The sequence below is a fragment of the Heteronotia binoei genome, chromosome 9, assembly GCF_032191835.1.
Source record: "Heteronotia binoei isolate CCM8104 ecotype False Entrance Well chromosome 9, APGP_CSIRO_Hbin_v1, whole genome shotgun sequence".
NCBI classification, from domain to species: domain Eukaryota; kingdom Metazoa; phylum Chordata; class Lepidosauria; order Squamata; family Gekkonidae; genus Heteronotia; species Heteronotia binoei.
Window position 1 is genome coordinate 22,480,138 of NC_083231.1, and position 14,262 is coordinate 22,494,399.

Genomic DNA, 14,262 nt, shown 5'->3' on the forward strand with positions numbered 1-14,262 from the left:
CTATTCCATCTGGTTGCACATTATTAAGATCATTGCCTACCCTACATGAATCCCAGCAAAAACGCTCAACTCCTACAACCAGGGCTGTAGCCAGGAAGAGTACTTGCAGTGCTTTATTTAGTGGAGCCCGCAGCAGCATTTTTTGTTTGGGGGGTCCAGGGGTCCACCCGATTTGGCCCTAAACATTTCTCCTTCCTCCCCTCCCTGTGCCAATCTGAAGCCCATACGATGCTTCACTTGTTCAGAGTGGCAGTGAGCAAAGCGGGCAGATTGGAGGCCCTCCAATGGAGGGGCCATACAGATAGAAGGGAAGGTTGAATGGAGTGGCCTGCCCCCCCGGGCCCCACTGTAGCTACAAGTCTGCCTACAACATTCATTCTTTCCACTCTTCCCATGTCAAAGGCAGGAACATAAGATGGGAGATCCCTCCAGTGGGCAATTTATCAATGCCCCCCCCCCCACTGGAAGAAGTATCCAGGCATCCCCCTCCACATGCCAAATCAAGCTCAAAGACACCTGTCCCCAAGGTTTATAATCTATTAAACTACCATTTGCATTAGAATTCCCATGAGCTGTTCAGTATACAACTTCTTGTTGAAAAGTTGAGACTAAAAATAAGTTCAATGTGTTAGTGCACCTCAGAAACAGAATATATACCAGGTGAAGATATCACTTCATAGTGTGTTCTACAGTGTTCCTGTATTTCCCTTATTTGTCTTTCTGGCTGTCCATCAACAATATATACGGCTAAACATTTACCCCATCTTTGCCGTTTGCTTCATCTGTCCTCTAAACAGGATGACCTCCTTTTTAAGGAAACATGTTTTCTCTGTTGTTCTCCTAAGTCCTACCAAAAACCTCCTTTTGAAGGAAACATGTTTTCTCTCTTATTCTACTGAGTCCTACCAAAAACAAAGATGCAGAAAACTGATTACTTACGCAAATTTCATAACTGGTATGACTGGAAGGAGCACAATTTGCTAACTTTGCTGAAACTGAAACTACACAGGTCTGCAGAAGAATTGGTGTTTGTATGGCAGACACCTGAAGCCCTATGCATGTCCTCTTGTGTTCTATGATGGGAAAAAGGCTTTATTTTGAGTGATGTGGAAGAGCACAGAGAGCCCCATTAATGCTATGTTGCTGAAAGAAGGAATATTCTCAAGTCAATTCTTCCTTAGAGGGATCAAGTTAAATTATGTCTGCCGCTGCCCTGTGTGCACATAGCCCTCCATCCTTCTAATACAATGCAGTTTAACAATTCAGCAACAATCTGCCAGAAGCAAACTGCATTACGCATCATGGAACCTACATGCAACATGTTCACCTTCCAGAATCAATCTCTGTCACCATTCATAAGACATCACAATGCATGAAAGCAATTCAAGTTCAACTTCAGCAGCCTATTTCTACACTTCTTCTTTTTTTTTTAATATAATGCATGTATACCATCTTGTCACACTATTAATCTGAACTTACTTCAGACCAATTTGGCACTTCATCTATCCCAGCAGCCAGGTCATTGAGGGCCAATTGAAATTGCTGGAGGGCAGCATAGGATTCAGCTTGGTTTACGAGGAGCATCGAGCCACCAGGATCTAAAAATCAAGATTTCCATTTCGTTATGCAACTCTAGAACACAAGTTATGTAACTTTCTGTAATTCAAAATACACCTGTAAGTGCAGGCTTGGAAAACAATCTGCCATTTTAGGAAAATAAAGTGAAATTTCTAAAAACCAATCCAGAAGCCTGACCTTTTGGTATTTAACTCTTCAAAGATCATTCTCAGATAAAAGTGTAAAACCACATCACTGGAGAAATTGCAAGGGAACTGGTACAGATGTACATTGCTGGATAGAATATCCAAAAACACAACCCTTTTGGAGAAGAGTATTAAAAGAAATTCAAAGTATAACTGGACAGCAAATAAATTTCTCTCCAGAATCATTGCTTTTAAACTTAAAGATGGAACATAAAGTAACTAAAAGGATACAGATAATAATTATGTTACCTTTATATGCAGCTAGAAAGATTATAGCAACTAATTCGAAAACAGGAAAAAAAATCTAACTATTTTGTGTCTTTGGCACAAAAATATTTGGGAAAAAATATATAATGGCAAAACTTAATGATAAAATTAATCTATAACTACTATAGATACTCTAACAGATTTTGAGGCACTATGTTTTCAATAGTGTTATATTTAAATCTTTAATAGGAGATTTGAGATATCATAAATATATCACATTTGTAGTAACAATTCATTATAATTTTTGTAAAATAACAGAATTAACATTGAGTATTTGTCCATCTTGTATTTGTCAAACAGTCTATATAATTGTTTAAAAACAATGTATTGTATAATTAATTACAGCTCCCCTCTGGTGGAACCAATTACCAGAAGAGGTGCGGGCCTTGCAAAACCTTGCCCAGTTCCACAAGGCCTGCAAAACTACCCTCTTCCAGCTGGCTTTTTCTTAATGTGGAATCTACTGTAGAAGACTACCGCCACCATGGAAAAAAAATACTGAAAGATGCGTAACATCAAGATTTTAGCATCAAAATGAAGTTAGATTGGGGAAGGACGGTGGCTCAGTGGTAGAGCATCTGCTTGGTAAGCAGAAGGTCCCAGGTTCAATCCCCGGCATCTCCAACTGAAAAGGGTCCAGGCAAATACGTGTGAAAAACCTTAGCTTGAGACCCTGGAGAGCCGCTGGCAGTCTGAGTAGACAATACTGACTTTGATGGACTGAGGGTCTGATTCAGTATAAGGCAGCTTCATATGTTCATAGATGGTTTTAATGTATATGGTTTTAAATGTATGATTTATAATATATATGTATGATTTATGAGGCTGTTTTAACTGCTGATGTGTTTTATACTATGTTATGCTATGTGAGCCGCCCTGAGCCTGCCTCGGCATGGATGGCGGGATACAAATTAAATATTATTATATTAATTAGTATATTATTATATTATAAATATAATGTATAACATAGAAATTTAATAAAATGCATAATAAATAACCCAATACAGAAACCATTCCCCAAACTGAATATATCTAATACAAAAATTAGAATATTCAACCAAGTTTGATTCTTTTATGTTCTTAAAACCTTGCTATAAAATATATTTCTCCTAAAAAGCCAGTAGACACTTTTGACATATTCCTATTCAAATAAGCCTTTTGAAAATAGCTCAAATCTACACTATATATTTACATAAAACTGAAGAAAACATTGTATTTTGTGGTTGCAGGGCAAGATCAGCAATATACTTTAACAATATGAAAACAAAACAGTAGAGTGTTTTTAAGCTGCAGGAATGTTTCTGAAAATAAGTGTACAATTGCCCTAGGCAATGATCACTCAATCACAATCCACAAGCTGTACTAGGGTTGCCAAGTCCAATTTAAGAAATATCTGGGGACTTTGGGGGTGGAGCCAGGAGACTTTGGGGGTGGAGCCAGGAGCAAGGAAGTGACATCACTTCCAAGTCAAAGGTCAAGTGATGTCACTTCCTGAACTTCACTCCTCTATATCACTTCCAGCACACTGCATCAAACCCCACCTCTAAAACCCTTCATGGGGGTTTAGGAATCCTAATTTCTACATCACTTAAATTGAATGTGTCCATCTAAAAAATTCAAACCCATGGCCAATGGCTATCCTCCTACACTTCAAAATGGGGTCTCTTCTAATACTAAATATATATATCCCTCCCCAGCAAAAATAATCAGATATAGCAAGGTGCTGTAATTAATCTGAATTTTTTATTGAAGAACTTTTATTAGATACTCCAGCACACCTGATTCTAAAGGGGGGGGGGGGAGAGACTTTAGTGCTAGACTCAATTCAAATGATAAGATTCTAATTGACAAATTTGGATGAAAGCTTGCTAAATAATGTCACTTAATTCAAAACAGATATGGGCTTCCCTCTTAAACAGTGGAAGCCATTCCCAACCTAGTAAGACTTAGTTACTGCTGTCTTCTCAGGTCAAACACAATTACAAGCCTAAGTAGCTCTATCATACCTCTGGTAATTCTGTGGTCAGGTATTTCTCAGTTGCATTCTCTTTGCCACAAAAAAGAATTTGTAGCTCTTTATGCTTCAGGAACTTGGCAATTTGGAAGCTTAAGATAATTCACACCAGAGAAAACTCTTATATGCACACTAGAGCATATTATGTCCTCCTCTATGTCTAGCAATTGGGAGTGGAGGTTTGCATATATCACCCCTACCAAAAATCCTAATAAGCAGCTCTGGTTACCATCATGTAATAGAATAGCTCTAGGGTTGCCAGGACCTGTCACTGACCAGAGGCAGGAGTAGGGTTGCCAGCTCCAGGTTGGGGTATTCCTGGAGACTTGGAGGTGGAGCCTGGGGAGGACACGGAACTCAGTGGATTACAATGCTCCCAAAGTCCACCCTCCAAAGCATCCATTTTCTCCAGCAGAAATTGACTTTGTAATCTGGAGATATGCCATAATTCCAGGAAATACTTTCAAGTATCAGTTATTCATCTTTTCATTTAGTGGGATTAGAAAAGAACACAATATCAAAACAATATCTGCAGTACTGCATTTAGAACACCTGAGACTCAGAAGCAATGCTCCCTCTAAGCTGTGGGGTCATGTGAGCAAAAAATCTACTTTGTGAGCTATTGGCATTGAAGTCATGAGCTCCTGCATAAATTAGTTTCATGTGGGGCCATTTTTCCTGAGCTAAGACCAAAATGTGTGAGCTGGAGACTAAAAACTGAACTAGCTCACACTAACTCAGCTTAGAGGAAACATTGCTCAAAAATATGTTTAAAAGTCATCTAGAACCAACATATTCATAATGCAATAAACTATATTGCTTCCTTTTCACAAAAAATACAATTCCTGTCAAACTATCTGATCTTTACCTGGAAAATCCCTCCCCCCAGTCGTTATAGGAATGGTTTGTTTGGTGTGTTTGTTGTGATAAAAAACCTGCTATATCTTAAGGGGGGGGGAAGGAGAGCAGGATAATTAACTCAGCAAAACAATGCTAGCAAATAAAAATAGGTTAGTTTTAACACCCATTTTCTCAAGTGAAAATGACTTCTGTAATCTGCAAATCAGTTGAATAAATATGCTTGCATATGAAAAAATATACCTTGAATTAAACTTTGTTGGTCTTAAAGGTGCCACTGGGTTCAAAGTTTTAGCAAGGTTTTAAAAATTAAGACAAATTTCTTCAGAATGTTCCAGACACCCGGGCCAGCATATACCAAAGTTAAGCTGAACATGGGGTAGCCAAAGGCAATAAAAGCAGAGGAGGCAATAAATCAGATAAGACAATGAAAAAATAAACAGTCTCCACAAGAACACAAGGCTGGGACTGCGCTTAGCCCAGCCAGGCTGAGAAGCACATAAAATGAAAACTTAAGCACTCTAAACCGATACCTTAAATCATTTAAAATCAAGCTTTAGAAAGCACCTTAGTCGCAGAGCAAAACAGCGTCAGAAGACTACTCCTTGCCTGCACTTCCTGTTCTGGAAGAGAGGCTTTTCTTCTTAAAGGCAAAACAACCCCAAAAGTTCTCAATAAGTATTCTACTGCAAAGTTCTGCAGAAGTTGCTGCTGACAGGTTGAGGGCAAGGCAGTTTATCAGTTCATGCATCATTCAAAATCTCATCAAGAACACCTCATGCCTTTCTGTTCTGCAGTGAAGGCACAGAGCAGGTTTGTGTGACGAGAAAATGTTTGCTAGATCTCCCTCTCTCTGTGCCTGGAAGGAATGTTTATTTACACACCAACCACCTCTACAAATCTTCTTTACTAACAGGACAGGACACACACACACACACCCTCCCTTCCCTTCTTTTTCGGCTCTTGCTTAGCATGCCTGGGTGAGGACTGGAGTCCAGTGCCGAGCCTTCGGTGGGTGCAGGGAATCAGGCAGGCTCTCTCCGGAGAGTGGCATGAAGTTCCCCCCCTCCCCCCGCTTCTGGACTTTTGGAGACCGGGGGAGGAGGCTATAAATTCTGGAGTCCCCCGCCAGGGCGGGGGGGTTGGGAAGCCTAAGCTGTACCATAAATGCAGTACTGGCAATTTCCATAATTATGACTCCAGAGCTACTTGGCTAGCCTCAGTCACACAACTTGATCATTAGGAAGTGCTGGATTGAGATATAATAGAATTATAAATAGTCACAACCTTTGGCTTTCTTGAAGCTTGCCCTTGCTCCTGCAGTGTATTATACTAAGTACAGATAACTTTTAGTCTGGGTGTACCAACAATGCATTCTAAAAAGTTATGGACATACTGAGGTACCAGCTTTGGCTTACCAAATATATGTGAAGCAAGTATTAAGTGCTACTATGGGGTGTTAGACTGAAATGTGGCCAGTAAGACTAATTTTAGAAGAAACTTCCTACATTGTAAGAATGTAAGTTATCCAGAACTTGGAGTTTATGAATGTCACAGGATACAATAAATTACTAACAAGTGCTGTGTTAGGCAGGCTTTGTGGCGAAATAGTTTTCATATGCCACCAGTAAATGTGTTTGCCATAGAGTGGGTTTCTGGTTTTGCTGCAAAACCAACCAACTCTAATGTCCTATGAATATGGCAGAATATGTTGAGTCTCTAACTCAGGATCTCAACTGAGAAGTCAAAAGCCCCCCCTGTATCAAACTGATTCTCTACTGCTACTGGCTTAAATTATGGATAACATACTTGCACATCAATATGTCTAATTCTCAATGTGGTCAAACCTGTAGATATTTAAGTCCAGAGACTAGAGCCAGAACAGACCCTTCTATGAAGCTGAAAACTGCCCCACATTGACAGAAAAATCTGAAATCTTAAAAAACCCCAACTCCAATACATTAGGGGGCTAAACACTGAGGGCTGAAATAGAACCTGTAGCTTTAAGAAACAAATGCCCCCAGTAGCCATTGATAGGCAGTCACGACAATACAGACAGCTTTCAAACCCTCATTTTTATCAGTAAAAGGCATTGGGGGAGGGGGAGAGCTTTTTCAGGCCTGTTGGGGCCTTTGAGGGAGAACTCATGGGACCAGGCCTGGCAGCAACCACCAGGCAACTCAATACAAGGCAACTTACAGAACTCACCCAGGAGCGGTTGCTTATTTAGAGCTATATCCCAAGAGCATCAATCTCATAACAGAGAATACCACCCACTAACAACCTGCTTCTCACTGGCCCCTCTGCACAAAGGTTAAGACTTCAATTTAATGTCACTCTTTTGATGCTATAAGATCCTCGTGGCGCAGAGTGTTAAAGCTGCAGTACTGCAGTCCTAAGCTCTGCTCACGACCTGAGTTCAATCCCCGACAGAAGCTGGGTTTTCAGGTAGCTGGTTCTAGGTTGACTCAGCCTTCCATCCTTCCGATGTCGGTAAAATGAGTACCCAGCTGCTGGGGGAAAGTGCAGATGACTGGGAAGGCAATGGCAAACCACCACATAAAGTGTCTGCCGTGAAAACGTTGTAAAAGCAACGTCACCCCAGAGTCGGAAACGACTGGTGCTTGCACAGGGGACCTTTCCTTTCCTTTTCCTTTTGATGCTATACAGAAATGGTAGATCCAGGTAGGCAGCCGTGTTGGCCTGAAGCAACAGAACAAAGTCGGAGTGTCCAGAAGCACCTTTAAGACTTTGTTGGTCTTAAAAGTGCTACTGGACTCCAACTTTGTTCTATACAGAAATGGTATGAGCCTTACACAGCTTCAGAGTCTGAAAACATCTGTATTAGGCTTTATGGTTTGAAGTGTGGCTGTCTGGTAATACATTCATAAACAAATGCATACAATATATGAATCAATATGGAACATAAAATACCATAACCACCAAAGAACAAATCTTACATTGTCTAAATATTTCTATCTATAACATTCACAAAGAATACGAATCCAACTTAGCTGCATAAAATCGCAGGAGTTAGCAGACAAAAATCCATCACAGAGTGATACAAGAACATCTATGATTAAGCCAGCCAGAATTTCTTTCATTCAACATTATGAGTATTTTTCCAATGCTAAACATGCTGCAAAGTGAATATTTAGTCTAATCACATTCCCTGACCTCACTATCCCCCCTATCTTTTCAAAGCACTTTGTGGTGAAAGGCCCAACAGACCCCTCAATGATGTCACCAATATTATACAACAACCTTGTCCTCTTCCGCAGTTCCATTTGCTTATGCAACTAGCCCCAGCCTCCTGTGAACCATTTCAGTTGAGCACTTAAGACCGAAAACAGAACTCAAGCTAAGAGTAATGCACCAGCATCACTATTCCAACCTAGTTTCACAGTCAACAGACTTTAAAGCATACTGGCTAGCCCCACCTTCAGTACCAATTTGTCTGGCTCACTAATTTAAGAATACAGAAGCAGCTCCCCCCACCCCCGGTCTGTTCATTCAAAAATAGATTTTTATATTACTGAAGAAAATGTGTACAGACTGTTTAATCAGCATCCTATTAAAGGATGACAGCTGTATAGCAGTCCCTGGAATATGTCTAACAAAGATACCTTCGAACTTCACCTACTAATAAATGCCAAGGATTTACTGAAACCACTGAAAAGTTTAGAAAGAAACTGACACACAACTGCACTCTCCTCTAATAGCGATGGTGACAGGAAGCTGACAAGTACCTACCCCAATGGAAAGACTGGGAAGATTTCTTAAACATGCATCCCTACCCCTTTACTCCACAGTTCCCCACACAGGAATAGCCACTTAGAATTCCTTTTAAACACTAAGGGGGGGGGGGGGCGCGGCGACGCGGAAGATGGTGGACGCTTGAAGCGGCGGCTCCCGGCTCACAGTCCCTTTCCGCTCCTCCCGCTCCCGTCTCCAGCTGATTTCTTCACCTGGCATGGGCAAACGAACTGCAGGGAACACCAAGGCAGCCAAGAAAACTCCCGCGAAAGCCGCACCGACGCAGCAGGTACTAAACTTTCTTCCAACGAGCCCCGGGCCCTTACCTCATTCAGAAATGGCATCTAGCCCTTCCCCCGGCCCCGCTCAGGAAGAGGGCTCTTTACTAACAACTCAAACATTCCAAGCGGCTATTTCACGCTTGGAGGACACAATAGGGGAGAAAATTAGCAAAGCTATTACCCCCATACAATCAGAACTAAAAAAAATCAACGAAACGCTTTCAGCAGTCACTCAAACCGCAGACTCAGCGCTGGAAATGGCTACGGTGGCCCATGACGCAATACAAGCCCTGCAAAGCTCAGACTTATGGCTCCATGAGAAGGTGCTTTACCTGGATAACAGATTAAGGGCTGCTAACCTGAAATTTAGAGGCCTGCCAGAACAGGCGGAAGAGAACCAGGAGGAAAAAATCTTTATTGCCTCGTGGCTTGCTTCAGCCCTCCACCTCCAAGATGGAGTCGCCCCTCTCATTGACTCTGCCTACCGTTTGGGGGCATTACAGCCCAAGTCAAAAGACTTTTCAAGGGATATACTTGCCACGGTTCCAGACTCCAGGACCAGATCCCTGATTTTACAGAGAGCCCGATCCGAAGAGGGCCTACTCTACAAGGGAAAAAAGATCCTGGTTCTAGCTGATCTTTCACCGGAAACCCTGCAACATAGAAAAGAAATGAAGCCGATTCTAAACGCTCTATTTGAGCATAAAATACGCTTTCGCTGGGCTTCTCCTATCCAGATACTGGTTGTCCACCAGGGCCTTCGGCTAACAGCTTCTGATTTTACCTCCGGCTGTGATCTTTTTAGACAACTGAACATTGACTCTCCTTCATCTCCTGAACCAAGTGGGGCTATTCCATCCCGTCCAACCAACCCACCGTTTTCTTTCAAGCCAAGAAGACGACGCTGAGTTCTCCATGGATGTTCAGTTCACTCCCTGCTACTTCCATCTCCTGCTACTGAACAGTTGTATTTGCACTACCCATGCCATTTTGTTCTAGTTTAAGGGAGCGGGGGTTATCCTCTCCTATTTTGTTATACTGTTAAGGGGACAGCCGGGATGTTCCTTCTTTTTGCTCCCCTCATATTAGATTGTATATTTCTTATATGCTGAGTAAAGTTGCATTGTTTCCTGGTTGGAAACAATGAACAGTTTAGTAAGATTTATGTTGTTAATATTGTTGATTTGTTTTTTCAAGGGCAAAAGGTATTTTTTATTGTTGCTTATTTACGGCCTTCTTCAGACAGTACTTTTTGACCAGCACTGGTATATTCTGGTATACTTTGGCCATGACTCACGAGTTCAATGGATCTCCCTAGCGGTGTTTTGGTTTTTGGAAATTTTTACATTTATACTGAAAAGTGGCTTGTGTTTGTTCAGATTGGTTCAGACAAATATGGTTGTTGTTGTGAACCTGGATTTTTACAGTCAGGCCACCAAGCTTGGTACTCCCACCCCAACGTTCTCTCTTTGTTTATTCTGTGTTGTGAGAACAGGGAAAGTCTGGTCATTGTTTTCTGTTTCTTTTGCCTTTTCTCATTATTGCTATACAGAGTCCCAGTCTGGGCTTTATAGGTTTTATATGGATCCTAACAATGTTTCTCTTTACTTCAATGCATTTAAATTATGTCCGATTTAAAGTTACTTTCTCTTAACTGCAGAGGCCTTAACAAGCCCTTAAGCGGCTTTCTTCTGCTTTGACCAAACTGCAACCTGATCTTCTTTTCCTACAAGAAACCCACATTAAGTCTGCAAGCACCACTATACTTCGATCTAAGTGGTTCCATACACAGTATGTAGCTCCTGGTTCCTCTAAATCACGCGGAGTCGCCATCTTACTTTCAAAAAATACTCGGTTTGTTTTGTCGGCTCAAGAAGTCGATCCCCAAGGACGCTATATCTTTATAAAAGGTATGCTTAACGACTCTCCTTTTACTCTGGTTTCCCTATATGCTCCCAATTCCTCACAAATCACCTTTATAAAAGACACGCTATCTAAACTTGCCCTTTTCCAAGAAGGGGCAGTCATTATAGGGGGGGACTTTAACCAAATTATAGACCCCAAGTGGGACAGATCATTTAAGCCACATTCTCCCCCAACTTCCCCCCCAGCACCTATGCAATCTGTCCTTCATAATTTTAACCTATGTGACATTTGGAGACTGCATAACCCAGGGGTTAAGGACTACACTTATTTTTTGGCATTACATAATACCTTTACAAGGATTGATTATTTTCTTATTTCTCCCTCCTTATTGAACCAAGTTTCTCACACCAATATTGGCCTCAGGACACTTTCCGACCATGCTTGGTTGGAGTGCACACTGCATGTTGGTTCTCAGGACAGGCCCTCATTTAATTGGACATTAAACAAATCACTCCTCCTGAACCAAGAATTTTGTACACAATTAGAGCGAGAGATCAATTTTTATTTCAAAAATAACTTGGACTGTGGGGTTTCCAAAGAAATTGTGTGGGACGCAATGAAAGCTGTTCTGCGAGGCAAGTGTATCTCCTTGCATTCGGCCTACAAAAAAAGAAAATTAGAACTTAGTCAACTTATTTTAGACAATATTAAACATTTGGAACAAAAACACAAGCAAACCTGCTCTAATAAAGTTTACCAAAAACTTGTTCTTGAAAGACAAAAATTAGACTGATTGGAAACAAAAATCCTGGAAACATCTAATATTCGAAAAAACCTACTATTCGTGAAACAAAGATATTGGTATAACCACCCCCGTTCGTTGAAGTTACTCTCGTGGAAACTCAGGAAAGAGCTAGGCGAAAGACAGATTAAGTGTCTTAGAGACAACTCTGGCAAAATACACTCATCAAATAAAAAAATCTTGGACACCTTTCATCAGTTTTTCCAACAGCTATATACCTCGTCCAATCCTCCTTCTCACCTAATAGATTACTTTTTTCAAAACCAGAAGATCCTTTCCCAACTTTCCCACGAACACCAAGCCTTTTTAGATTCTACGATCTCTTCCCTTGAAGTCGCTGACGCCATTAAGGCCTCCAAAATCAATAAAACCCCAGGTAGAGATGGACTACCTTCAGAATTTTATAAAAAATTCAATCTTTCCCTGGTACCTCATCTTACCACTGTTTGCAATCTTGTTCTGGACTCCGGCTGTATGCCCCCCTCCTGGTCCCAGGCGAAAATAGTTATGATTCCCAAAAAGGACAAAGACCCATTAAATGTTAAATCTTACCGCCCCATTTCTTTATTAAATAACGATTATAAAATATTTACTTCTATTTTGACTGCTAGATTGAACACAATTATAGGGCTCTATATACACACCAACCAATCAGGATTTATCCCGAATCGCGATATCACAGATAACACTAGACAAACAATTAACCTAATTCAATATTGCACTTTTCAGCCATACGACTCCTGCATTCTCGCCTTAGATATAGAGAAGGCCTTCGATAGTGTGGAACCTCTCTTCCTTAAAAAAGTCTTACATCACATGGGTTTCGGACCAAGGTTCAGAACGGTTATAGACTCTTTGTATTCCCGTCCATCTGCGTTTATACAAATCAATGGTCAACAGTCCCCCTCACTTATCCTAGAAAGAGGGACTCGTCAAGGGTGCCCCTTATCACCACTGCTATTCGCCATTGTCATAGAGCCCTTTGCAAACTTGATACGGCTTCCTCCAGAGATCACTGGTATCTCTGTCCAAAATTCTACTTTTAAAATAAGTTTATTTGCTGATGATATAGTTTTATACATTACAAACCCACTACAGTCTATTAAAGCCGTTTCCTCTCTCTTGTCCGATTATAGTGAACTTTCAGGCCTTACAGTTAACCACTCGAAATCAATTCTCTACCCAATTAAAATTTCTGATACTTCTAAAAAAGACATAGTTGCAAACTACCCCTTTCATTGGGTCTCTGATTCCTGGTCCTATTTGGGGCTGAAAATCCCCTTAAATATAGCTGGCCTATTAAAAACTAACTACATGGCCACGGCTTCTGAGATTACTACCATGCTAAAGCAATGGGATAAGTTGCAACTATCCTGGATGGAAAGAATACATGTAATTAAATCCTTTATTTTCCCCAAGTTTTTATATCTTTTTCGGGCTCTTCCTATTGAGATTTCTCAGCCTATCTTAAAATCCTGGCAACAAATACTGACCTCTTTCATCTGGAAATACAAAAAACCTAGAATCAAAGTATCAACTCTATGCCGATCAAGACAAAAAGGTGGCCTAGCAGTTCCTGACATTGCAAAGTATTATAAAGCTACTATTTTATCCCAGATGACCAAAATATTGTACTAACATCCCCCGCCGCCGTGGACGCCCATAGAGGAAGCTCACTTTACCCCACTGAAATATTACGAACTGTTATGGCTCAAGAAAAACGAACGCCCACCGTGGCAATTCATAAACCCATTCCTCAGGGCGCTCTTGTCAGTATGGGATTCGGAGCGTCATTTTCTGGCTCCAGGACTCTCTATTATTTCATCTTTTATAGGACAAAAATACTTTCTCCCTGCCCAACTACCCTTTTCTTTTAAGGTCTGGAGAGACTCTTCAAAAGTTTTCTTCTTTAATCTTCTTTCATTTTCTAAACAACTTTTACCTAAAAATGACTTGGACCAAGTTTTGACTAAGCCAGCACCTTGGTTTGAATACTTTCAAATCAGGCACCTCCTTCAGGACCCTAAAGTGGTCTCTTCATTTTCTCGCCCTTCATCTGACTATGAACATCTGGTTCTTCATTTTCACGAAGAGAGAACGCCTAAAAGTCTCATTTCACGGCTATATTGAATCCTATTGTCTAAACTCGAAGCAACCTTACCTTCTTACACCACCCAATGGCATAAAGACTGTGGCATCATTCTTTCTCCCGACCAATGGGACTCTATATGGGCTAGTGATGCCCTACAATCTACCATTATAAATATATCTCAGCAAAACTTTAAATTAATTGCGCGTTGGTACCTTACTCCTAACCAGTTCTCCCACATGACCCAGTTAGGCTCTTCAGACTGCTGGAGAAACTGTGGGCTCAAAGCCTCTTATTTTCACTGCTGGTGGGACTGCCCCAAAATCAGACCATTCTGGACTTCAATTTGTGCCCATCTCTCCTCCCTGACTGGGGTCTTGATCCCGGATGACCCAACTAGGATACTTCTTAATCATTGGTCCGATACTCGTCTCTCATCTTCTAAAAAATCCTTGATAGTCAAACTCCTGACAGCTGCCAAAACCACGATTGCGCAGTCCTGGAAAAAGTCATTGAATTTGACACTTGATAATTGGCTACTTAAAGTCTGGGAACACATTGTAATG